Here is a 27773-nt window from a genome sequence, read left to right as displayed (position 1 = left end):
ATTATACAACATCACAAGGGGCCAAAAAAAGCTAAATGAATTAAAGTATTACTGTGATGGAGTGGACTAGAACCAGGGGCTCCCTGCTGAAGCCCTCAGGTCCTGCCATACTGTCCCAGGAGAGGAGCAGTGGAGCTAAGTACTCTGAGTGACCTAGAGAAGCTGCAGAGAGCAGCCTGTCAGGGCCAGGGAGAGCCAAAATAAAAGGAGCTGCAGAGCTAGAGACAGGCAGGTCCTTGCTAGAGCCAGAGGAGTACAGCTGGTCCTCCTGGTTGGCTAAAGGGGACTGCAGCACCACGGACAGCTCAGTGCTAGCAGGTACCAGGGGAGCGAGTAAAAGCTCCTGGCTGGCTTCTGGGCCTGAACACAGAAGAGCCCTGAGCTAAGGGTGAAGCATCAGTGAACATTGGGTCCATGGGGAAGTCGCCCAGGTAACTGAAGGCAGTTTTATTAAAGGAGCATGGTGGCACGTGGCTGCTATTCTTAAGGTCCCTGCACTGGGACCTGGAGTAGTGGGCGGGCCCAGGTCCCCTCCATAGGCCTACAATCAGACAGTGATAAACCCCTGGAAGGGGAACTGAACTGTTAAGAGGCCCAGCTGATTTTGCCCTCTTGCTCTGAACTGGGGCCAGAACAGAGCAAGAGGGCAAAATCATTGCCTCCAGGGAGGAAGCCCTGGGGGTACAGCCCAGTACCAGGCCTGGGACTCTTTTAAAGACCTCATACACACCTGACTGTGGCGGGGAGGCTCTCGCAAGAGGTGAGTTTCACCCTGTTACATTTACACTAAAGGAACAGCAGGAGTCCTTGACTAGAAGGTTGTCAGCTGTGAAGCAGGGCCTTCAGAATTGTCTGCACAAAGAAGGAAAAATTGTGACACTCCTTGGGACTGTGAAAGGAAATCTGAGATGCTACACACTATTGTAATAATCTTTGTCCAAAGCATGCCTTGTAAGGTATAATTTGAAACTCATAATTTGCTGGTTAGTATTGTCCTGGTAAAATGTGTGGCAACATTGTATGTGAAGTTTTAAGATTCCCCTGTATGATGATGTTTACACATGTTTCATACGTCACAGCCCTGCCCAGGCAGAAGTCAGGTTTGTCCTAAGCAAAAGAAGGAATGTGTGCTTACCTTAATTTGCATTTAAGCAATAAACAGAGTCATCAAGCAGAAATGAAAAACAAAGGAAGTTCAAAATAAAAACTAACAGAATATCCTTCCTCATGGACTTTTTGTCTCCTGGGTCTCAGCTGGAAATATTTCTCAAGAGGGGGACTGAAACTTTAAAAAGGAGGGACAAACACCCGAAAGGACCCTCCTCCCACCCATTGCATTCACTGCACCTGAAGAGACAAAGAAAGCAGCTGTTGGACTCTGAGAGAGGTGTCCTGACTTAAAAAGTTTGATCAGTAAGACTGCTGAAAGCATGTGGTGAGAAACTTTGCTTGAATCTGCTATAGTTTTAGGCATTAGTAAACATGTTATCTTTATTTTTCTTGTAACCAATTCTGACTTTTATGTCTCGTTTCTCATACTTAAAATCTACCTCTTTAAAGTTAATAAACTTGTTTTATTGTTTTATCTAATCCAGTGTGTTCAAGCTGAAGTGTCTGGGTAACTCCATTTTGGGTAACAAGTTGTGTGCATTTCCCCTTTAAAGGAATAACAGATTCCGTATATTTGTACTGTCCAGGAGAGGGCTGGGCAGTACAGGACATATGTTTCTGAGGGAAAATCTGGGACTTGGAGTGTGTTGAGGTCACCCTTTGGTAATTTTTAAGGCTGGTAAGAGCCAAGGTGTGGCTGGCTGGCTGCAGCACATGCCCAAACATAGCTGGGAATGACTTGCATGCTGGAGGCTGTTTGTGAGCAATCCAGGTTGGAGAATACAGCAGCAAGGCATTGTAAAGGGTACTCCGGTTACAGGGCCAGAGGGACACAGCTACTTATTAGTCTGGATTGTATCCTGGTATGTCACATCAAGGTTTCTGAAACTTATGCTGTACTAGTTGAAGTAAGTGGAAGTTTATTTCCTTCTTTGCGTGGAGTCCATAGGTGCTCCACTTCAGGTGATTGTGTGCATCTGTGCCGCTATTTGGAGAATTCTGACAGTGGTACCTCGCTAGGCTGCACATGTGCTCTCCCCGTCTCATGCCTGCAGTGGTGATTAATTAGCGCTATGCGGCCATGCGCCCTCCCCTCAGTTCCTTCTCAACCGCTGTTGGTCCAAGTTGGCGCTCCGGTTGTGCCCCACTTGATTTACCTCAGACCTTAATGTTAGCAGTACATAACAGCTAGAGTAGTATTAGTTTATAATAGGTTAGTTTAATAAAACCCTTTCTCTGTTTTTCTTCCCCATTTAAAAAACAAAACAAAACCTTTTATTATTTCATCCTACTTGGCATATTTTCTTCAAAATGCCAGGATCTCCAGACTTTAAAGGTTGCCTCTCCTGCTGCGAGGCAATTCCACTTTCGGATGGACACTCTCAATGTGTCCGGTGCCTCAGGGAAACATGTACCCCAAAGGTACACCCATTTCTACAGCCTCAAGGCTTGCATAAGAAAGGCAAGGGACCTTAAATTAAAGTTTATGGAGAAGTCCCTCTGTCCAGCCTTGGACCCAGGGCCACAAGCTTCTCCCGGTGGCTGACTGCTGAATACAGCTTCTGACAGAGCTCCCTCTTTCTCAACCCTGCATGGGAAGGACCTGACTCCTAAAGGATGTGGAAAGAGGAGAGCTACTACTTCTCTTACCAAGTCCATGTCTAAGAGGCAGTGTTCCCCGACTTGGGCACTGCAGCAAAGAACCTACAAGTCGGAAGGGACTTCCGGTACTCGGTACTGTTAAAGCCACAGACTCTAAGCGGGCAGAAAAGACTGCCCATTCCACCATGGCACTGGCAGCAACAAATGAAGACTTGGTGCCGCGTGCCTCTGCAGTTTCTAAGGCACTGACGTCACCTCCTTCTTGCTGCATAGCAAGGATGCATCGGCACTGAAGCTTGCTGTGTCCTCCTCTGTGCAGTTGATGTTGGCACCTATTCCCCAGGTGCTGCAATATCTCCCGGTATGGCAGCAACTCTTGCCACCGCAGAAATGCAAGCATCTCTGCCAGTACCAAACTTGCAACAGTTCCTTATACCTACAGACCTGACTGGCCCTGGCACCTGAGTTGCCTCTCCTTGGTGTTTTCACCACCACACTTGCCACTGGCTGCATCTGCCCCTCTCTTCTCCAGTGAGGAGGATAAGGAAGGGGAAGTTTTTTCATCCCAGCCACTCTGCAAGGCAGTCTCAGATCTGAACCACAAGTGAAGCTTAGTCATCACCCCCAGACCAGATATCCGTGGGGACGTCCACTAGTGCTTTTCCCAACGTTTCCCACACACAATCTTTTGAGGAAACAGAGGAGGCTGTGCACCAGGAGGCTATTCCTGCCACCAACCATCCTTCCTCCTCTGATGAGACCATCATGCCTCTGCCGCCTACTACTGGAGATGACTTCAAACAGTTTCAAGATCTATTTAAAAGGATAGCTGACATGCTCCAAATACCCCTCGAGGAAGTCACTGAATCATAGCACAAGCTCTTGGACGTACTCCACGCAACGACCTCCTCCAAGATCACCCTGCCGATAAATGCTGCAATCATAGAGCCTGCCACAACCATTTGGCAGTGTTGTCTCCCCCACCCAATCCCACCTACCTGTAAGAGACAGATAAAAAAATACCATGTCCCTTTGAAAGGGCTGGACTTTTCATTCTCTCACCCCAGCCAAACTCTCTGGTGGTAAACACAGTTAATGACTGGGGCAGGCAACATTATTCCAGGACCAGCCCATATGACAAAGAGTGGAAGAGACTGGATCTACTTGGCTGCAAGGCCCTATTCATCAGCAAGATTACAATTTAGAATCACCAATTATGAAGCCCTAATGGAAAAACAGCAAATTATTCCAAAGTATCTGAATTTATTGACTGCATACCTGAAGAAGAAGAAGAAGAATTTATATCACTCATCTCAGAAGGACACCTCTTGGCCCATATGGCCAATCAGGCATATTTGGATTCCACTGACACGGCAACTAGGTCCCTCACTACCACCATTGTAATGCACCAAGCCTCCTGGCTTCACCTGTCGGGGTTCCAAGGGAGGTGCAATCCACAGTAGAGGTCCTCCCCTTCAAAGGTGCAAAACTTTTTGCAGGTAAAACCAATTAATCCCTCCACTCACTAAAGGATTTGAGAGCCACTCTCAGATCTCTTGGCATATATACACCAGCAGTACGATCCCCAGAGGCAGTACGATCCCCAGAGGCGCAGACAAAGACCACCCAAGCGTAGAAAAAACTCTACTCAACCCACTGCACCACAACAACCTACCCCTAAACATCAAAATTTGAAGGTTTGGTCAAGGGCTTGGAGACTTCCCCAATTACCAGTGCTGAAACCACTCTCCTTCAACCATCCATTTACAGATTGTCTAATACCATCCTACCCAATATGGCAAACTATCACTTCTGCCAAATGGGTACTGGAAATCATCAAAACAGGATACTCCATCCAGTTCTTCTCCATCCCCTCTACCCACCTTCCCTCCATGTCCCTCCTTAGGGACCCCTCTCATGAGCTCCTCCTGAGACAGGAAGTAGAGCACCTTCTACAACTCAGTGCAGTGGAACTAGTGGCACTACAACACAGAGGGAATGGGTATTCCCGTTACTTTGTAACCCTGAAAAAGTCTGGGGGATGGAGACCTATTCTTGATCTCAGGAGCCTAAACAAATTTGGCAAAACGCAACAATTACAGATGGTTAATTTAGCAACAATTGTTCCAGTTCCAGAACGAGAGGATTGATTTGCAGCCCTTGATCTGCAAGATGCTTATTTTCACCTCACTATTCATCCAGTACACAAATAATTCCTCGGATTTGTCTTTGGGCACTATCAATACATGGTACTGCCCTTTGGCCTCTCCACGGCTCCCTGAGTGTTTTCCAAAGTTCTAGCAATGGCAGCAGCCCACGTACACAAGCAAGGGGTCATAATATACCCATATTTAGACAACTGCCTCCTCAAGGCTCCCAGTCAGAAAGAAGCCATCAAAGCCACCATGTCACTCTTCACAAGCCTCAGCCTGCAAATAAACCTTCAAAAGTCAATGTTAACGTCAGTTGTTAGAAGCAAAATCCTCTTTACCATTTCAGAGATTTGTTACCCTAGTGAACCTGATCAATACCATGATGAGCAGCCCACAAACATCTGCCAGGACTTGCTTCCGACTACTAGGACATATGGTGGCAACCACTTACATCATCTGACAAGCCAAACTGCGCACGTGCTGCCTGCAAGGGTGGCTCAGGATAGTGTACCTTCCACACAAACACTGTCTGAAAAAACTTTTAAACATGCCAACAAAAGTCAAGGACTCCATTCAGTGGTGGACCCACTTGCATAGTGTGTGTGCAGATGTCCCTTTTCTGCAGATTCCCCCTGAACTGATAATCAGAACAGATGCCTCCCTACTGGAGTGGGACTCCCACTTAGACAATCTCACCATCCAGGGCAGATGGTCTTCTTCGGAATCAACACTAAATGTTCTGGAACTCTAAGCAGTTTGCAATGCTTGAGCACATTTCCTGTCTCTGATAAAATAAACAAGGCTATACAGATCATGATGGACAATGTGGCCTGCATGTTCCACATAAACAAACAAGGAGGTGCAAGGTCACATTCCCTATGTATATTGGCCATAAGGCTGTGGACATGGTGTATTCAACACAACAGCTCCATATCAGCCACTTACTTACTGGGATCTCAGAACATCGCTGCAGATATGTTAAGCTGAAATTTCTCCCATGACCATGAGTGGGAAATAAACACCTCAGTGATTCACAACACATTCCAACAGTGTGTCTTCCCCCAAATAGAGCTATTTGCCACGAGTCTGAACAGCAAATGTCCAATGTTCTGTTCCAAAGCAGGCCTGGGACCAAGATCCAGGGGTGATGCCTTCTTCATCTCCTGTATGCCTTTCCCTGTACCCTGTTATTGGCCAGGGTTATTCCACAAGATCAGAACCGACCACACCAAAGTCATCCTGATAGCCCCAGCCTGGCCCAGGCAAACCTGGTATCCTAACCTACAACAGATGTCTGCCTGTCCACCTCATGTCCTCCCACTTTTTCCAAACCGCTTATCACAGGATACAGGCCCTACCTTGCACCTGAACATGGAGACACCACCTGAGAGCTTGGCTCCTCAGTGGTTCCAAGGCAAGTAGATGATCTGTTCTGAGGAAGTTAAAGACCTCTTGTTAAACAGCAGACGGTGAACGACACGCTCAGCATACCTCCACAAATGGAAGAAATTCCACATGTGGTGTCTAAACAAACAAATAGAAGTCATTACCTCTACCCTGTTGTTAATCCTGGATTACTTACTACAATTTAAGAAATCAGGCCTCTTGGTGAGCTTGATACAAGTTCACCTGACAGCAATCACAATCTTCCACCACAAAGTAGATGCAGTCTTGGTCTTTCCACATCCAATTACCAAAAGATTCCTACAGGGAATCTACATGGAACCCAGAGCCCCAGCTCCTCCATGGGACCTCACTTTAGTGCTTCGATCTCTCACAGCTTCCCCTTTCAAACCTTTGACTACCTGCTCACTACTACACCTGTCCATGAAAGTTGCTTGTCTCATTGCCATCATGTCTACAAGGTGTGTAGGAGAACTCAGGGCCCTTATGGAACACCCACCATATACAATCTTTCTTAAGAATAAAGTCACTCTAAAGCCACACCCAAAGTTTCTACCTCAAGTCCCTTCTTCATTCTGCATTAATCAACCCATTCACCTCCCCACTTTCTTTCCTAAAACGTTACTGGAGGAATTCTCTGCCACTGCGCATGAGCAGAATTTATGCCCCCTACAAATTTCTTTGCTTCCCCGCAGAAAAATGACTTTTTGATGGGGAAGCAAAGGGAAGTCAGAAGAGGTGTCATGCGACCCTCTCCAGAAGTATGTTTCGGGCAGCCCGCAGGAGTTGGGCAGGAGGTGGGACTGGGAAAGACCTGGCTGGTGGCTCCTACCCTGTTTCAGGCTCAGTTGGTAGTCCAGGCTGGGCTGGGGAGGATGGGACTTCCTCTTCCCCTGCATAGCATCTGGGTCTGGGTCAGACCCACCCCCAGATTTCTCCCCCGGCTGCAGGAAGCTTTGCAAACTCTCCCCCACATTTCCTGCACCCATCACTCCTCACCTGCAGGGGGAGGGATCCCTGTACAGGGAGCTGCTCCGCCATCCAGCCAACCCCCATGTATCCATACTCCCTGATGCCCAGACCCTCCTGCTGAGCCTCACCCCCTGCTGATCCCCCACCCCCCTGCACCTGAACCACCCCAACGAGCCACCTGTACATGGATCTCCACCCCACTGAGTCCCACTTCCCCAGCATCTGGACCCCACACTGAGCCCCCGGCACCCAGACCCCTCTGCTGAGCTCTGTCCCCCCACACCCAGACCCGCCCTCCCCACTAAGCCCCAACCCCCCTCACTTGGATCCCCCTGCACAGTCTCATTACCATTGCACCCAAAAAACAACAACAAGCTCCTATGCATCCAGATACCCTCCACACCCAGATATCCTACTGAGCTGCCCACACCCACATTGCCCCACGCAGAATCCTCTCAACCCACACCTAGATTCCCCCCACACCAAGCCCCTCCACACTTGGATCCTTCCTTGCTGAGCGAGCCTGCCTGCCCATACCTGGTGCACCTGGCATGGAAGCACTGGGCCCTGGGGTGTTTCTGGGGCAGGCATGATCCTTGCACTATCAGAGTTGGAGGGGGGAGGTGCACAGCACTAATTAATTGCCGCTGCAGGTGTGTAATGGGGAGAGTGCATGTGCAGCCCAGTCAGGTACTGATGTCGAAATTCTCCAACTAGAGGCACAGGGGCAAATCACCTGAAGTGGAGCACCCATAGGGACTAACATCTCGAAGAGCCTCATTTACTGCACAAGATGAATAACCCTCTCTTGTTTTGCTCTAATACAGGGAGACCTAGACTTTTGCATAACTGAAATCTATATAAGCAACTTGCCCAGTAATCACCTAATTTTCATAAAGTTGATCAGTTTGCAGCCATTTTCCTTTTAATACAGTATTATGACCTGTGGAGACTATGGGGACACAGCATATACTATTCTGTCTTGTTGGGCAGCTTAGATCAAGATAGAACAGTACATGCTGGGACTTGCAATTTTATGTGGCCCACATCTCCATATTAAAAACAAAAAATACAAAGATAGTTGTAGATCACATTTTCAAAATCCACGGGCTGAATTTGGCCTGCCTAATGCTCTTTGGGCAACTCTAATCTTGCTACAATTATCAACAGTTCCTCTTGCTGACATGACATTGAAGAGCTGGGTGAAGCACCCAGTGATAATGGGTCAAAAGCACCAGGTGCTCACTTCAGAGGTACATTTTCCTACATGCTCTGATCTCCGTCTAATTCATTGACCCATTGCTGGTATCGAGGTGCCAAGAAGTATACATCGCATTCCTGGAATGGCCTCACTAATATGGTATAAAAAGGGACTATCCATTTTCTGTAACAGTATTGCCACTATACAGACATCCAAACATCATGTTGCCTCTTAGTTTGGCTGATGTGTCTGACCAAAAGGTTGTTTATATATCATTGGTCAATTTTGTATAAGGCAAATTCACCCTAATCCAAGTACTTGAAGTTTTAACACAGCTCTCTTTGTGCGTGGAAGAGGAAGAGTATTTTTTCTAGCTATCTGGGATTAAACGTGGCGGGGAGGGTGTAAAGTGGTGGTAGTGTGAAGTTTGGTTGGGTTACAACAGGAAGCTTTTAAACAAGAAAATCAGTTGCAGTACTAATAGGACCGCTGATTCTGGAAGATTACTTTCCAATTGCTTTAAATATTAAATACCCACTTTGAGTCCCTTTCAGTTAAAATATAACTGAGCAACATATACAAATATCAGGCCAAGCCCTAGATATATATCCATGTAATCCGGTGTGCATAAAGCAGTTCTAACCTGAACATTAAAAAATATAGGACAAATTAAGAGTTTTTCACAGAATCAATCAAAATAATTACCCCCCCACACACTTTAAAAGATTAAATCTGACAGTGTTTATCAATGTATTTTTGACTTGCAATTAGTGAAACAACAACATAATTATACTGTCCCCAGCCATTCATGCAAAAAGCTGCTGTTTTATTTCCTTTCAAAAAATGAGATGGTGCATAGGACAAAAGCAATATGCATTTGCCCTGCACCCAAGTGATAAAACCTAGGAGCAACAGCAAAACCAATAATTGCTAATGATCTGAGAAAGGAGTTGTTACCATCCATAGTGACCTAGATCCCAGTTATTCAGGCCATGTCTACACTGGCACTTTCGTTGCTAAAACGTGTCGCTCTGGGGTGTGAAAAAACACCCCTGCCCCAAATGACAAAAGTTTTAGTGACGAAAAGAGCTAGTGTGTACAGCGCTTCATTGGCAGAAACCGCGCTCCAGTTGATGAAGCTACCTTGTTGGGGGTGGTTTTATTTTGTCGCCAGGAGAGCTCTCTCCCAGCGATAAAGAGCAGCCACACAGCACACCTTACAATGGTGAGTCTGCAGTGGCAGAGATGCGCCCTTGTAAGGCACGCAGTGTAGACGTAGCCTCAGTCACTGCATCTGAAACTGGCCTTAAGGTCTTTGGAATTTTACTTGATTATAACTTTTTGATGAATATTAGTGGTCTCAAGTAAAAGGTTTATCATTGACTAGAAACTGTCAAAGGGCTTGTCTGGATGGAGACTTGGTATGTGGCATGTCAGGATGTGAATTTGCAACATACTAGCTTGCCACACACTTCTGGTTGTATGGACCCTGCTGCTGTGTACTAAAAGTTCTGTATCGTGTACTTGGTGTGAGGTAGTAGAGTCCGTGTGGCTGGCCGGTGCACGGTGAGCTGGTGGTTGCAAAGTTCAGCCTTGGCTTGCTGTGCACAAAGTCTGTTTATAGACAAGCCCTAGTTTAAGAAGGTGTTGGCTCTCCTCTTATGAGAGGGTGGTAGTTTCAGAATAGTTAAATGCAAAAATAGTTAAGACAGGAGTTCAATCACTTTGTTTTGTATGAACAGCACAGTGAAACTGTCTGAAATTTTCCACACAGTCTCTAAGTAAAACTTGAATTTTCTGAGGATTTTCAAGGAATTTTAACTAGTACTAATCAATGGAAAAACTGTCCTTTTAAAAAAAGTTCATATTGTGAGACTCATGATTTTTTGGGATTTCCAGCATCTTAAAAACTTACAAACTATAATACTTTCCACATAGTGGGAGTTTGTTGTTTAGTGTGGTAATTTTTGGTTTATTAGTATTAGTCACCATAACTAAATCCTTATGCACGTTACCTAAACATTGGAGAATATGATTTGTAAGCTACTTATGTTCTGTGCTGTGTACAGAAATCTTTCTGAATCATTTAGAAGAGGCATAGAACATGGTTTTTTGTTACATGTCCTCAGTAATGTTCCCAGTGTTTGAAACTGAGGGCTAACACAGTATATGGAAAATGGGTTTTGCTACTCTAGGGACATGGTCAAAAAATGGACACAGGCTAACTAGTTCCTGTGATGGTCCCTAACAAATGACAATCAAATAGAAAGACAATATCTCACTATGAAGCCCAAAACACTACCAAAATGAAAAACAAGCTAAATTTTTAGTCCAATATTATCAGAACCAGAAACTGCAGAAAAATCTAATTGTTACTGCAAAATTATTTTGTTTTTAAGCCTTTTTTAAATCATAACCACTCCTAGCCCCCATTTTTCTTAGAAAATGTAAGATTTTGCTGTTCAGCCAATTTTGGAGTGAAGCTCTTGAGCTGCTGAACAGTTTCATGAGGAACAGACTCTTTTTAACACAGTAACTTTTCCTGTTCCTTGTGCACCCTCTTAGGCCTTAGTGCACACAGTTTCACATAACTGCAAAAGGGATTTGGCGAGGATGGGAAGAAGTCTGTCTGTAGTGGTGGGGATGGTTGAATTTGTGGAAGGGTATGTTGGAATCTTGGCATACACACTGGTACAGAGTTAAGGCTCTTGTATTTTTTCTGGTGTCTGTAGTGGTTGTGCTGGTAAAATTGGATGTTGTGGGAGGGGGAGAGTAGAGTGAATCTATTGTTGGTTGTATTAAGTTTTCATTTTCTTGATTTCAATTTTGTATGTCATGCGTAGTCCGTCCTTAACTGAATTACAACATAGTGCTTTTATGAATTGTTTATATAGTATCGTCACAGCAGATTCTCATACTATTGGATTGTTTAGCATTTTTTATTAGTTTTCTCTATTGCTGATTCTGTATTAGTTGTAGGTAAAGTTTTATAGTTTATTGCAGAACGGTTTATGCTAATTCATCAGCCTATTCATGTGAGCTAATTCAAAGAAATACTCTGGTGACAAAAACAGTATTGTCTGTACTTAGTTCCTATGAAGCAGCAAAGAATCCTGTGGCACCTTATAGACTAACAGACGTTTTGCAGCATGAGCTTTCGTGGGTGAATACCCACTTCTTCGGATGTATCACAAACATGTAACATTGTGCTTTGGATTGTACAGTTCTATCTTTAACAGAGTTAATATTTACATTTTTAAAAAGTGCTCTGGTATCAAAAAGCTATTATGAATAAAAAGGACTTATCATGATCAACACATCCATGTCTCTCCTTCCTGAGCAAAGGCTGTTGTTCTCCCTGACATTTATTCATCTATCACATTCACTCAACCCAAGCACTTGCTTCTAGTAAAAATAGTAGGCTGACAGTAATCATCCTGACGCAGACCTTATTTGGTGCGCCCATTGGCATTGAAGGAAATCAGGCAGTTCAGGTCTAAAAAAAGTACACTTCCCTGATCCTAATGTAGGGGAATAAAGTAGAAAATCTTAGATTTGTGCTTATTGGCTCTGGGTGCTGAGAATCTTCACAGGCACATGGAATTAATTATGCAGTGGGTTAAAAGGTCAGAGATTTGTATAAATATTTGTATATGGTGCTTATGGGCTTTTTGGAGAAGGGAGGGATGACTAATTAGATTTTGTGGTCAGTATCACCACACATTTGGTCCTGGATCTGTAACAGGATTTCTTGTTATCTCTGGGAATTCAGGACACAAGCAGTCATGTTTTGTCATCTTCAAATCAGTCCTCAGATCTTGGCCCTTACCCTTTTCATAGATTCTAAGATTGATAGAGTCCAAGGCCAGAAGTGACCATTGTGATAATCTAGTCTGACCTCTTGTATAGCACAGACTATAGAACTTTCCCCAAATAATTCTTAGAGGATATCTTTTAGACAAATATCTAATCTTGATTTAGAAATTGTCAATGATGGAGAATCCACCACGACCCTTAGTAAGTTGTTCCAGTGGTTAATTCCTCTCACGGTTAAACATATATGCCTTATTTCCTTCAATGCTCATGTGATCCAACCCTTCTTTCTTCTTCAAAGAATCCAGTGTCTACTCAAATATGTATTCTATGTCTTCCTCCTCATGATGATTTTAATGCCTTCTAAGATTAGGCCCACAACTTCTTGACATTTTGGGGTACTTTTCTCTCTGTAGTCAGCGATAAGTGTCATTGAGTAATGTAAGGTACACCTCTAACCCAATATAACGCGACCCGATATAACACGAATTCGGATATAATGTGGTAAAGCAGTGCTCTGGGAGGGGGCTGCGCTCTCCGGCGGATCAAAGCAAGTTCGATAGAATGCGGTTTCACCTATAATGCGGTAAGATTTTTTTTTGGCTCCCGAGGACAGCATTATATCGGGGTAGAGGTATATTTCCTCCTCCTCTGTTCCTTACCATTAGGGGAGCTAATTATACTATCTACAGCATTTCTGGCCTCAGGAAGTAGGAGTCTGGGACTGGAAATTGAATTTTGGTTTTCCTCATGGTATTGCAAGGCACAATTAATGGACCAATGCACAGTTTAAAGTAACTTGTTCAATAGCTTTTGATAAATCACACTAAACCAATCCAATTTCCAGGGTAACTGGCCTAGTGGATGAGGGTAAGCAGTACACATGATATAGCTTGACGTAAGTGAGGCTTAATACATAGTCCCCCATGACATTCTTAAAAGCAAACTAGGGAAATGGGGTCTAGATGAAATTGCTATGAGATGGGTGTATAACTGGTTGAAAGATCATGATAAAATATTAGTTACCAGTGATTTGCTGTCAAAGTGGAGTCCCACATGGGGTCTGTCCTTGGTTTTGTACTACTCAACATTTTCATTAATGATTCATATAATGGAGTGGAGAGTAGGCTTATACAGTTTGTGGATGACATCAAGTTGGGCAGGGTTGCAAGCACTTTGGAGAACAGGATTAGAATTCAGAAGGACATTGATAAATTGGAGAATTGGTCTGAAATCAACAATATGAAATTCAGTAGAGACAACTGCAAAGTACAATACTTAGATACCAAATGCATAAATATAAAATGGAGAATAACTAGCTAAGCAATAGTACTGATGAAAAGGATTTGGGAGTTTTAGTGGATCTCAGATTAAATGTCCACTAAAAGTCTAATATCATTCTGGAGTGTATTAACGGGAATATCATATTTAAAACATGGGAGGTAATTTTTCCACTCTACTTGGCACTCGTGAGGCTTCAGCTGGAGTACACTGTCCAATTCTGGGTGCCACACTTTCTTGCTGGGATGGAGGAAGTCCATGAGGAACTGGTGTAGGTTGTGCAAGGTGTTGGGGTCTCAAAAAGAAACAGGAAGTAAACAGAGGGCTCTAATGACCTCCACTCAGGCCAAGCAGCCCCCTGAGGAAAGATGTGGGTAAACTGGAGAGAATCCAGAGGAAAGCAACAACAAACAGAGGTTTAGAAAACCTGATCTATAAGGACAGATTTAAAAAAACTGGGCATATTTAGTCTTGAGAAAAGAACAATAGCACAGTCCCTTCCACCACCTCTGGAGGTGAGCAAAATCTTTAGTCCCCACCTGAGGCCTTTAATCGCACCAGCACATAAAACTGAGATGCACTAGCCTGGTGAGCTGCTCCTCTGGTGGCTGCTCAGTCTGGATCTCTAGCCTTGTTGGTTATGTTGCTTCTCTGCTCCTCTGCCTTTATCTTCCTTTGGGACACAGGTGAGTCTAAATCCAAAATGCTCACAAGCCTGTCTAGCAGTGTCCATCACAAGTTCATCCTCTGGGCTCACGCACACTTGCATTCAGCTTTTTGTTTCACAGAGGTCCCATATACACACTACTGCGGCCAAGATGGCACCTACCCTTCTGGTCCTCCCAACTGTCATGGAATCCTCCTCCTTTTTGCCCCTCTAGGCAGTTGATCCTCCAGGACTTGATTGCTTGATCCAGGACTTAGGTGCCATCTGCTGGCTTATTATATTATCCTCTCTCTGAGGTTGCATCCCCACATCCTATTGTAGTTACTTCAGATAGTCCTTAAGTCACCTGGCCTGTTTGTGCATGCACTGTGATCTGCCCTGGGGTTCTGAGACTGGAACCAAAGATGGCAGAGGTGAATTTCAGGAATGCTCCTCTGCCATAGCTTGCTTTGCCACCACATTGAGCATTTACTTGCCCTTACCATTACCATCTTCATCATGCCAGGGTACCCAAGCTAAGCTTTCTGACCCAGGAACATTCCGTGCGGGTTGCGTATTAGAATTGCAGGAGGATGTAATACGGGATCCCCGAGAATATGTTGGCTGAGGTTGAGTGGTACCACCCAGGGCTCCAGTGTAGGATCATTGTCCCTGAATTGTGAATTCACATAAGCCTTCAGCCAGTTGTAGTGTACCACAGAAGATTGTCCACTTGGCTCAACTTACAACTCATACACCACTCTGGACAGTTTCCAAGGACTATATAGGGACCATTAAATATTTTGTGTAAATTTTTTACATTGCCTGTTTCTTCTAGTCTGGTCCTGTACCCACACCAGCTTTTCTGGCTTGTACACGTCCTGACAACCCTGAGGTCATAGTATTCCTTCCTTTTGCATGTGGCTCTAGCCTGATGCCTCTTAACAGTCTGTCTCATGGTACTCAGTTACCTTGCTACCTATGTGCCATACTCGGATAGATTACTGAACTTTTCTTATATATCTATCCCAGATATAAGCTTAACAGGTAGGCAGTTCTGCCCAAATAACACTGTATTATTGGGTATATATCCCATAGAAGACTGGACACTGATCCAATGTGCCATCATAATGCAGGGGGATAATTTTGTCCCACTTACTTTGATTGTCTGATCAGAGAAGACATATTAACAAACGTGCAGTTGAATCACCTGACGAACCCATTTGATTGGTGGTGATAAGGAGTAGTGTGGATTTTTTTTTTTGGGGTCTCCAAAAGGTTATGCAACTGTTGGAACAATCGGGATTTAAGATTTTTTCCCCTCATCAGTATGCAAAGACTGAGGCACCCAATGGTAGCACACAAACCTCTTGACAAATGCCCTTGCTACTGTCTGAACTTCATCAGGAATGGGGTATGCCTCTGCCCATTTTGAAAAACTGTCATCCACTACCAGCACATATTTGTTTCCTCGAGGTCTAATGGGAAGAGGACCCAGGATATCCTATTCTACCTGTTCAGGGGGCTGCTTGGCCTGAGTGGAGGTCATTAGAGCCCTCTGTTTACTTCCTGTTTCTTTTTGAGACCCCAACACCTTGCACAACCTACACCAGTTCCTTATGGACTTCCTCCATCCCAGCAAGAAATACTGGGACACAACCTTATGAGTAACTTTTTTTATATCCAAATGTCCCCCCCCCATATTTACATTATGAAGAGTCCTCAAAATTCCTGGCACTTTCTCCTTTGGCATCACTACTTGAACAAGTTCTGACCTTTGCTCAGATCTTGACAGTGTCCACACTAGTATCCCCTGTCTAACTCTCAGCTCAGGCCACACGGTCTGATACCTTTTGAGTCGGGGAGGATGCTGAATTTCCTCTGGGAGCTCCCTGTTACCATTTCTTTTTAATCATTTTTTTAATATCAGTATCTTCCTTCTGGCTCCAATGCCAATTTACTGACCCACTGATCTTTTATGAATCTCTGAGTGCTACAACCCTGGTTGACACGCACGCAGCATCTCCACCACCTCAGTCTTTGGTTCAACTTCTTCCAAATCAGGCCTCTGGGAAAAGGCATTGGCATTCGGGTGTTGCTTCCCTGAGCAGTATATAATCTGATAGTCAAACTGAGTCAGCTGTTCCAACAGTCTGGCTAATTGCCCTCCAGGTAATGGAAATTGTGTAGGAGAGAACTGTGATCTGTTCTCAATGTGAACCGTCTCCCTAGAAGAAAATGCTGAAAGTGTTTGTTTGATAAAGGTCACCACAGTGAGCAGCTCCTTCTTTATCATCACATACTTGAATTGCGCTCTACTTTGGGCTCAGCTACCATAAGCTATCACCTTCTATTGGCCGTCTTCCATTTGTTACAGAACTTCCCCAATACCAACCTCATTTACGTCAGTATCCAGCAAGAAAGGCACTTGAGGATTTATATACACTGGGATGGAAGCTGACATCAGCCACTGCTTCAGCTCCGTGAAGGCGTCTTGACACTCCTCAATCCAGAGGCACTTTACCTTCTCCAAAATTCTGTGTAAAGCAAAGTATTCTATGACTCTTTTGTAGTAAAAGGCCAAACCCAAGAAACAGCGTACTTCAGTCATGTGTGAAGGTACTAGCCATGTATGGCCTCCACCTTTTCTGGATCTGGGCCTACTCCCATTGTAGAAATCACATGCCTCAAATATTTCACCTCCCCGCAGAAAAAATGACACTTAGCAGGCTTAACTTTCAAATTGTCACCATTCTACTTTTTGAGTACTCATTTCAGTTTCTTCAGGTGTTCTTCAAAGGTTTGGCCTAACATATCACCAGGTACACTAGGCAGGATGTTCCCTGAAAGTTTGCTAAGAAGGTATCTATGAGCCTTTTGACTGTACCAGGCATATTACACAGACCAAACAACATTTATGTTGAACTCACAAAATTCCTGTTTAGTGTAGAATGATGTTTTAGCTTTGTCCTCTGGATGCACTTCCACTTGCCAGTACTCATTTGCCAGGTCAAGAATGGAGAACCATCAAGTTTTATCCAGGAGATTCAATGTGTTGTCAATCCAGGGCAAGTGATGGGCATTTTTTACAGTGACATCATTCAGTTTATGATAATCCATGCAGACTTGCATACCTCCACATTTTTTTCTGCACCAGCACCACTGGAGCAGGTAAGTGAGCTGATTGACCTCTTTATCCTTCATCTCTTGCAAGTGTTGCACAAACTCTTACTACAAAATGAATAGGGACTCTCCAAGGTCCCTTTCTGATAGATCTGGCATTCAGCTTTACATTTCAGATATTCAGCCCTGGTCTACACTGGGAGCGGGGGGTTGACCTAAGATACGCAACTTCAGCAATGTGAATAGCGTAGCTGAAGTCAGCGTATCTTAGGTTGAATTACCTGGCCGTGAGGACGGTGGCGAGTCAACTGCTGCCGCTCCCCCGTCAACTCCGCTTCCACCTCTCGTGAGCTGGAGTTCCAGAGTTGACAGGGAGCGTGTTTGGGGATCAATATATCCGTGTCTACACGAAATGCGATAGATTGATCACTACCCGCTGATCCGACAATGAAGACCAGTCCTCAGTGAAATCCAGTGGAACATGGTGTGTTCACCTGATTCTTCAAGGTTTTATAAAATCTTCTTTTCAAACCCTAAACAGACTCTTCTTTATATTATCTGAGAATAAAGGTGGGTTTCTCAGGTGGAGACTTTCTACTATGTAGTTTTTCCCTGTGATAAACTGGTTCTGGTTTTTGTTTCAGATGGGATGCTGTATTCTTCTTGGGAACAATCTCATTATTCCCTCTGCCAGAGATCCACATATGTTCAATGTGGTATGAGCTACTAACGTTTTATTTACACAGAGCCAATACGAGGAGAAAAATAGAATCAATAAGTATTCCATGTGGGAGAGGCATAAATGCTGTAAAGTTTCTAAATAAACTATTTCCAAATGGATTAAGCAGACTGTTTCAGCTTTTCTGTTATTTTACAACATACAACTTGATGTTTAAAAACAAAAAATTAAAAGTAAGCCCTTTTAATAGTTGTATATCAGGAAGCACAGTTATATCTCATTTCCATGCTCTTTGTTTTGTTGAGGTACAACGCTGAATGCATTTGGGGAATATGGGTAGTCATTTAACATAATTTTTACTTAAAATGGGCAGGATTGAGGTAGCAGTTGGATTTGCTAACTGAAGTGAGTTGTGGGACTGTCAAAAAGATCTCCCAAAACTAAGTGATTGGGCAACAAAATGGCAAATGAAATTTAATGTGGATAAATGTAAAGTAATGCACATTGGAAAAAATAACCTCAACTATACATACAATATGATGGGGGCTAATTTAGCTACAACGAGTCAGGAAAAAGATCTTGTAGTCATTGTGGATAGTTCTCTGAAGATGTCCACGCAGTGTGCAGAGGCGGTCAAAAAAGCAAACAGGATGTTAGGAATCATTAAAAAGGGGATAGAGAATAAGACTGAGAATATATTATTGCCCTTATATAAATCCATGGTACGCCCACATCTCGAATACTGTGTACAGATGTGGTCTCCTCACCTCAAAAAAGATATTCTAGCACTAGAAAAGGTTCAGAAAAGGGCAACTAAAATGATTGGGGTTTGGAGAGGGTCCCATATGAGGAAAGATTAAAGAGGCTAGGACTCTTCAGCTTGGAAAAGAGGAGACTAAGGGGGGATATGATAGAGGTATATAAAATCATGAGTGGTGCGGAGAAAGTGGATAAGGAAAAGTTATTTACTTATTCCCATAATACAAGAACTAGGGGTCACCAAATGAAATTAATAGGCAGCAGGTTTAAAACAAATAAAAGGAAGTTCTTCTTCACGCAGCGCACAGTCAACTTGTGGAACTCCTTACCTGAGGAGGTTGTGAAGGCTAGGACTATAAAAATGTTTAAAAGGGAACTGGATAAATTCATGGTGGCTAAGTCCACAAATGGCTAGGATGGGTAAGAATGGTGTCCCTAGCCTCTGTTCGTCAGAGGATGGAGATGGATGGTGTCCCTGCCAGCAGGTATATGGGATCTTGGGGAGCAATTACCACACGGGTGGGGTGCAAAATAAACTTTATTAAGAAAATACAAAAACAGGGAAAATTAAGTTAAGGTAGACAATTGGGGAGGGGTTTCTTTATGGTGAACAGTAAGGTGGTTTCAATAGTGGGGTACAACACAGTAGGATACAATACAGTGGGTAATCAGTTAACACTGAGGTATAAATGTAACAGGTAGCTAGCGATTTCTATGTAAAAAGGTGTGTCACAGCAGCATATAACCAACTAACAGTTATGGATAAAATGTGTTAAATAACAAACAATATTAGGTAAAAATGTGTCACAGTGGTGTAAATGTAGAATGTGAGGGGTATCGGAAAGGAAGAAAGTAACCAATGGGGTTTTATGCTAGAGATTTAAACTTGGTGAGACAGAGCAAACAGGCTGCAAGCTTAAGCAGCAGAGAGAGTGCAACAAGGTAGAAAGACACAGAGAAGCTGGGGGGGGGGGGGTGTGTTTGCAGTGGGAAGACAGACAATTACAATTATACAGAACACAGCAAAATCTTATCTATGAGCTAACTTAACCAAGACTACACAAATTAAAACACAATGCAACAATTCTCTAAGCCTAACTTACAAAGTATAATGCTAAACTTAACTTAATGGGTGCACCTTATGCTAAGGATAGTTCCAGAGGGCTGAGTGGTGTGTGTCCAGGACACAGCTCCAAAGAGTGGGGGGTGACTGCAGCAGTGGATACAGCTGAAAACAGTCCAAGGCAAAGCCCACAGGAGCAGAACTTAGCAGCAGCACAAACTTATTTTCAGTGGCAGAGTGCCACAGGGTTTAAGAGAGAGGTTTTAAAACGCAGACCAAGGTTTAGCTTGAGTCTGTGTGCTGGGGAGACAGAGCCAGCAGCCAGGATGGGGCGGGGGGGTTGTAAGAGAGGTTTTAGGACACAGACCAAGGTTTAGCTTGAGTCTGTGTGCTGGGGAGACAGAGCCAGCAGCTAAAATAATAAAATAAAAGTATAGAAAGTTTCACAGAGGGATTCTTACCATCCCCCAAGGCAGCAGCAGAGGCAGAAACAGCAAGCACATCAGAAGGCTCGGTACAGTCTTGATAATCAGGAGATCTCTCAGGCAGCAATTCGTTCTTCGTGGGGGGGGGGTTCAAAAATGGGGGTACGCTCAAAAATAAAACGAGAGCAGAGAAAGGACCCCCAGAACCCCTGGTTGATCAGACCAGGCAGCAATGCAAGAACCTTTCTGAAGTCTGTTCAAAAAATGTCTGTTTTTAAAGGCAAACCCTGGCAGCTTCCCACCAGTAACTCTGATTGGCTCCCCCTCTTACAGGGAGGAGAGAGGCAGAGAAAAAACTGCAGGCAGCCACAGAGGCATGTTTGGACTAGCCCTGAGCCCAGAGGTATGACTCATGCCCAGGATCCTAAAAACACAATAGGTCTTGCAGCTCTGGACAGTGGCCACCCTACACCAAGCCCAGGTTTTAACAAGGTGATAACAAGACTAACCCTTTGAGAAGGGCAGAGGCCCTGGTAAACAACTTAACAGCCAGGGAGGGGCGGCCACAGGAGGAAAACAAGAACAAAATGGAGTAAGGGGACAGGACAGCTGTAAGAACAAAATGGAGCTGTAACAGATAGATGGCAGGAGAGAGATCACTTGATCATTGCCTGTTAGGTTCACTCCCTCTGGGGCACCTGGCATTGGCCACTGTCGGTAGACAGATACTGGGCTAGATGGACCTTTGGTCTGACCCGGTACGGCCGTTCTTATGTTCTTATGGGGGTGGTGCTAGCCACAATTGCTCAACAACCAGTTTGTACATTAATCTGCCCTCTCTCACTCCTTGCATGCTTCCTGTGCTGCAGTGGATTGTAGTGGCTATAGCAGAAGGGATACTAGGAAGAATGTGGTGGAGTGTACTATTCCTTTAAGGCAGGGGTAGGCAACCTATGGCACGTGTGCCAAAGGTGGCACGCGAGCTGATTTTCAGTGGCACTCACACTGTCTGGATCTTGGCCACTGGTCCGGGGGGCTCTGCATTTTAATTTAATTTTAAATGAAGCTTCTTAAACATTTTAAAAACCTTATTTACTTTACATACAACAATAGTTTAGTTATATATTATAGACTTACAGAAAGAGACCTTCTAAAAAGGTTAAAATGTATTACTGGCACGCGAAACCTTAAGTTAGAGTGAATAGATGAAGACTTGGCACACCACTTCTGAAAGGTTGCCAACCCCTGCTTTAAGGAATCATCTGTAGCTTACAGCCAAAGCAAGCCTGGGCATAGTGAAGGATCCCTTTGTCCTTGCTTTGGGCTGGGTTATTTAAATAGGAAGAGGAAGCTGAGAAAGAGAGAGGAGACTATAAGCCATGCAGGCTGCTATGGGTTGTGGTCAGTCTTTCAGACTCTAGGGGACTAGCCTAGAGACTTCATTTGCTAAGTTTGGGAGCTCTGAACCAGGGTCCTGAGGGACTTATGAATTTAGTTAAACTGCTCTGTCTCTGAGACCTTTTTAAAGGGGACATATTTGTTTTGGCTTCCCCGTGCTTGGATCCTTTCCAGAGAGTTAGATGGTACCAAAATTCTTCACTAGTGAGTTGCCTCTGTATATTCATAGCATTCTGAATGCCATCAGAGTATTCCAGAGTAGTGGACTTCATGTTATGAGACGAGAACTCTATAGTAAGAAAAAAATTGTTTCATCAGTTTTGGAAGTATTTGTTTTGGAATGTTATGATTTGTTCATTAAACATAACAGTAGAAGCAATTATATTTTTTTTAAATTTTTTAAGGCAAATCTTGTTTCTGTTATCTGTTTTGACATTGACTCCACAGAATCCAGCTTTGAGTTGTATGTCTAGCTACACAAGTCTGGAACTATTTAGAAACATTGAGTGGTTGTGGGAGTGCACAAAGTCTCTTGAACTATTCTGCTCCTGAAACAAAGGTATAAATAGCCTACCCCATCTGTGTCTCTGTTGTTCTCTACCGTTAGAAGCCCTTTAGGAGAGGCAAGGAGTCTTTACGTCTGTTCAGCCTCTTGCTTTATTTCAATCTTAAGGAATCAGTTTATACTGGTTTACAGTTCTAAGATTATATTCAGAAGGAGAGGACTTGAAACTGTTTTTAAAAATGAAAACTGATATAATTCCTCATGGGGCCAGAAGGCTGAGTCTGACAAGGGAATTGTGTGAGCCTCCTCAAGTGCTGTTACAGAACTGTAGTGCATAACTTCTATTCCTATTAAAAGAGGAAAAATGGATGTCTGTCTGTCTGTCTCTCTCCCTTAGTACCGTAGCACTTAGAGTGCCCAGACATAGACCAGAACTCCATTGTACAAACAGAGCAAAAAGATGGTCTCTGCTCCAAAGAACTTACACTTTTTGTACTACTTTATGATGTGTTTGAAAGGCCTAATGATGGGATTTTGTGGGTTTTTAAACTTCTTCAATATTTTAACTCTTTAGAAATGTTTGGATGACTGTGGATTTATCAGTGCATCCTTGAAAGGGTGGAGTTGCTGATAATTTAACAAAGACAGACTTTCTTTCAATTTTTAACACTTCAAACAAACAGCATATTTCAAAGTTTGGAAAAAAAAATCTCCATTTCATTTAATCAGGTTTCATTTGCATGATTATCTCAGATTTAATAAATTTTGTTTTCCAGGAAAAACAGGCTAGGTAGAACCTGAATTTCTAATCTGGATAAAATCCCGCCCGTCACCCCTAACTAAACAAACAAAAACACAACAATCTTTAAAGCCTTCTTGTAATGATACAAACAAACAAAAATGGGTAAAAAGCCACTTTCACTTCCCTCTTGTAGTTTATTCTCTTCTCTCACCCTCATATTTATATGGTGAATTGTTGGTTGTGTCTTTATAAGTAGTTCCACTTGAATTTTGCATGGAACTTAATTTGTATCTTAATCTTGGCAGTGAGACTTCTATAGAAGATTTAAAATTGAAAGGTGCTATGTAGGTGATAAGTATTCTGATACTTTTATTAAAAAAAAAAACCCACCAACTATTGCTATTTAAGAAAATTATTTCCAAACGGAGACCCTATGAACTAAATCAGAAACCTGAGTGGAATTTTGTAGCTAAGAGTAAGATAGCTCTGAAATTACAAAGAGTATTTCACAGAGATGCTGACATATACTTGACAATATCTAGGCTAGTGGGTGCTATTAGAATAAAACAGTGCTATTTCACACCTTTCTGGTGAGTTACAGCATCATGATGGCAAGTATTCCCACTCGGAATTTATTTTCAGAAATGACAAACACTTTCTTATAATTAATCTTTTGAACAAAAAGTACTGGAATGTAGCAAGGAAAATATACAAAGAAACCAACAGTCTCTGGAGTTCAAAAATAGAATTAATTTTTCTGTGACGTTCTCTAAGATAAAGTGTCAGAGAGAGAGAAGGAAAACAATACCATTTCACAATCTCTCTTTGAGACAATGGTATTGATCATACTTATAATATAGTTTTGTTCCATGTAACAGACTTATTTCTTTCAAGAAGTCTTTAATATTTTTTCTGCCATGAAATAATTCCGGAAGCGGAATTATGCCTGATTGCATAACTGGAAGCGGAATTATGCCTGATTGCATAATTCCGCTTCCAGTTATGAACTGGAAGCGGAATTATGCAATCAGGCAGCAGAAGAGACAAGAAAGAGTACAGTACTGTGTTGAACATAAACTACTTAAAAAAAAGGGGAAAGTGTCTTACCTTGTCAAATCTTTAAAAAAAAAAAAAACCCAACTGTTTCTGTGCATGTTTCATGTACATTAAGATGGTTAAATGCAGTATTTTTTTCTGTATAGTGAAGTTTCAAAGCTGTATTAAGTCAATGTTCAGTTGTAAACTTTTGAAAGAACAACCATAACATTTTGTTCAGTTACAAACATTTTAGAATTACAAAAAACCTCCATTCCCAAGGTGCTCGTAACTCTGAGGTTCTACTGTGTAGTTGCAAATCAACATGTTTTAACGGTTATCAACCTTTCTTTAGGAAAATAACTAAAAAGTACTAATACAAAATAAGATTAAAATCAGTGATTTAAATCCTGCATGCAAATGTACAGTGTGATTTTAAATTGCTGTAAGTTAAATCAATCTAACCAGGTAGTTAGGTACGTTTGCTTTAGTGTAGCAAAGAAGTTTTTTAAGATACTTCCAAAGCCCACTATGCTGAAATGCTAGCTGTTACGTGGGCTTGAGAGTTTTTCTGAATTGCTGCTGGAGATGTGCAAGGTAGCCACCTTGGTTTACATATTCTCTACCATTTTAATTTTAAAACACAACAGTTCAATGTTTGGGCATTGGTAAAAGGATGTTGCAGGTAGCTGAGGGGTAGAAGTTACTGCTTACTGCACTGCATTACTTTGGGAGGTCCCAGATGTCTGACAGGCATAGAAGAGCTCAAAGAAAATAAAATGATAGGTTCAGAAAAAAATCTTTTAAATTTGGTCATCTTTCCATATGTTTTTCCTGTTGTTTATACAGTACTCAAAATGTGCTGTGAGGTTTATGGACATGCTATGAAATTAGTCCAACTTTCAGAGTTTTACCAAGCTTCTATGGAAATGGATATTATGGACCACAGAGGTCACGTTTTCAAACTTTTCTCCACAACCATGAGGGCTTGAAACTTTTTTTTTAAATGAGAGCTGAGATTCTTATGTAAACAAATGACTCCTGAAGGAAAAAGACTAAGTATCATGAAACTCATGATTTACTGTTAGAAGTGGCAATGCTTCCCAAGCCTATGACTTTGAATCCACCTTCCATGTGAATAACTCCAGTGCCTGTTTCTTTTCTATTTTTTCTTGGAATAGATCATCCTTTGCTTGGTGTACATGGAGGGGTGGTGGTTTTGGGAGGCAAGAAAAATCCCCTCTGGGTGTTAGCAGAGCAAAACTGGGCTATATAGTCTGTCTCCTAGAATCAGTTTTTCAAACACTAGAGTGGAAATTTAGCTAGTGGCCTACAGAGAAGCAGGTTACAGCAGTGACAGAATTCCCCACTCACTCAGTACATCAGCAGCAACTTGGCCCAGCCACCTTTCCTCTTTCCTCCTGCATTGTTGGAACACTAGTGATGGGTTGTGGGGACTATGTTGTTGGTGGATGACAGAAGACAGGAGCTGCCTTTTGAGCAGCCATGTGGCTTCAGCAATGCTGGGCATACCCACTGGAGCAGCCTACTGGAATGGTGATCACCTCAGTCCGAGTCTCAGAGGGTATGTCTACACCTACACTTTTGTACTTAGGCTGATCCCTAAAGAACAAACATTTGTAGCATGGAACTAACAGGGAAGGTAGCCTGTGTTAAATACCTCAAGTTAATTGGCAATCAACTCAAAGTACGAAAGTCTAGTGACAGTTATGTACTCATTGAGGGCTAGTCTACACTGGCAATGTTAAAGCGCTGCTGCGGCAGCACTTTAACGTAGCTTGTGTGGTCGCAGCAGAGCGCTGGGAGAGAGCTCTCCGAAGGCTCTAAAAATACCAACTTCACCAGGGGTGTAGCTCTCAGTGCTGGTGCACTGTCTACACTGGCACTGTACAGTGCTGAAACTTGCTGTGCTTGGGGGGGGTGTTTTTTCACACCCCTGAGCGAGAAAGTTGCAGCGCTGTAAATTGCCAGTGTAGACAAGCCCTTAGATTGTAAATTCTTTGTGGTAAAGACCGTATTGTTACATTTTCATACAGTGTTTTAGCGCTGGGGCTGCTGTATACTGCTGTGCCTCTGCACTACTGCAGTAAAAAAAATGATAGAAGACAAGCCTCAGAGATGGCTAAATGTATTAAAAGCAGTAGCATTTTTGTGCAGGTCACTAAATTTTATACCCCTCATCTTGCACCCATAGGGTGACCATTCATCCTGTTTTGGCCAGGACGGTCCCCTTTTTAAGCCCTGTCCCAGACATCCCCACTTGTTTGACAGAAGATGGGTGGTGCACCCTAGGGGGCATGGAGGAACATTTTGGGGCACAAGTGGCGATGCCAGGTGGCTCAGGCCACCCTATGTGGAGGCGTGGGAGGAGGGGCTCGGGTCAGCCCTGCATGGCGTTTCATTTTCACTTTGTGAAATATGGTCACCCTATCCACCCAACTCTCAGAACCCCCCACAAAAGGTAAGTGATTCCTGTCCATCACTATCACACTACTAAGGGCAGTGCCAGCCTAAGACTTTTGGGGTGGGTTAGCAAGATTTTTTTGTGTGAATACACCACAGATAAACTGACTCATTTTGCACTTTTAGAAAATGTGCGGAGAGGGAATCCTTAGGTCTTCACATTCTTTTGCTGCAGATTTGGGACTCTTATACATACACATATACCCTGTTTAATGTGGGTCAGGAGATGAATGCGTATTTAAATATTTTACTATGATGACTTTGGAATGACTGCATTTGCCACTCATGAGAATCAGAGTCCAGCTGTACCAACCTGTGAGAGAGAGGAAAAATATTTAGAAACCTAAAATCTACCTAAAATAGTTTTTTCATACGTAGTAATGTCACCTTTAAGGTTTGCTGACTCAGGATATACTATGACATATAAATAAGGGCTTTGTGTAATTGGAAAGCTAAAAGTCTCTCCAGTTGTGAATAACACCTTTTCCTAGTCCTAAAGGGACATGAAATAGTGCCTGTCTTATCCCTGGACCAGTGGGGGGGGGGGGGAGGGAGGGGCAGGATGTAGATTGATTTAAATCAGAGTGATGTAAATCACTTATTTTAGTCTTGACTTATATCAGCAAAGAGAGAGCCTATATTTGTTTTGCATTTGTACTTTTTAGTTAGTTTCCCCCAAAAAGGCTGATTCTCATTGTTTGGTATAATTTGATTGTACTTTTTGCTAGCCAGGACGATACACTACATCTATACTCTTATTTAAATAATTATCTTAACATTTATTCAGATTGTTCATTTTTACATTTTTATTATGTTAGAAAATAGAGAATGACAAAATAATTTTTACTCGTGATTTGAGTCAGGCTGCATTGAGATGGAAATTGGAATTGAATTAAAAACACACCATTTTACATAGTTTTATTAGTTAAATAAAACAATCTTAAATTAATTGGGTACATAAAGTTACTTTTTTCTTATCAAAATAGTTTTATTTAAAATTGACTGATTTATTAACCAAAAAGTATTTTGAACTGATTGTTTCTGATCACCATATCCTTCAAGATTTTGTAACTGGTAGATCTTACCCTGTCACACCTAGCTTTTATTAATAGATTGGAAAACATTTTTTCCCTGTTTTTAAACTACCTGTTCATTTCTCAACTGTCAAATAGTTTAGATTCCATAAAAAATAATATTGAAGCAGTACATGTTTGCAGTCAAAGTCTTAAAGAAAGTCAGTCCACAGAACTGGTGGATGTCACTGGCTGTGCACCTGTAACTAGAGTTTATTGAAGTATTAAAGAAGTTTTTGATAGCAGTAACCTCTTCTGCAAGTAAAGAGAGAATAATTTTGTTTAATCTGTTTCTTCAGTGCCTG

General features: G+C 42.8%; 1 protein-coding gene across 16 annotated transcripts in view; it reads left to right on the top strand.

The window, feature by feature from the left end:
• GPHN (gephyrin) overlaps positions 1-27773 on the top strand; it is a 572379-nt gene that overhangs the window by 34562 nt on the left and 510044 nt on the right. The gene's annotated exons all lie outside the window — the stretch shown is intronic.

Source organism: Mauremys reevesii, linkage group 4 (genome assembly GCF_016161935.1).
Source record: "Mauremys reevesii isolate NIE-2019 linkage group 4, ASM1616193v1, whole genome shotgun sequence".
NCBI lineage: Eukaryota > Metazoa > Chordata > Testudines > Geoemydidae > Mauremys > Mauremys reevesii.
This window is presented reverse-complemented; position numbering and strand designations above follow the sequence as displayed.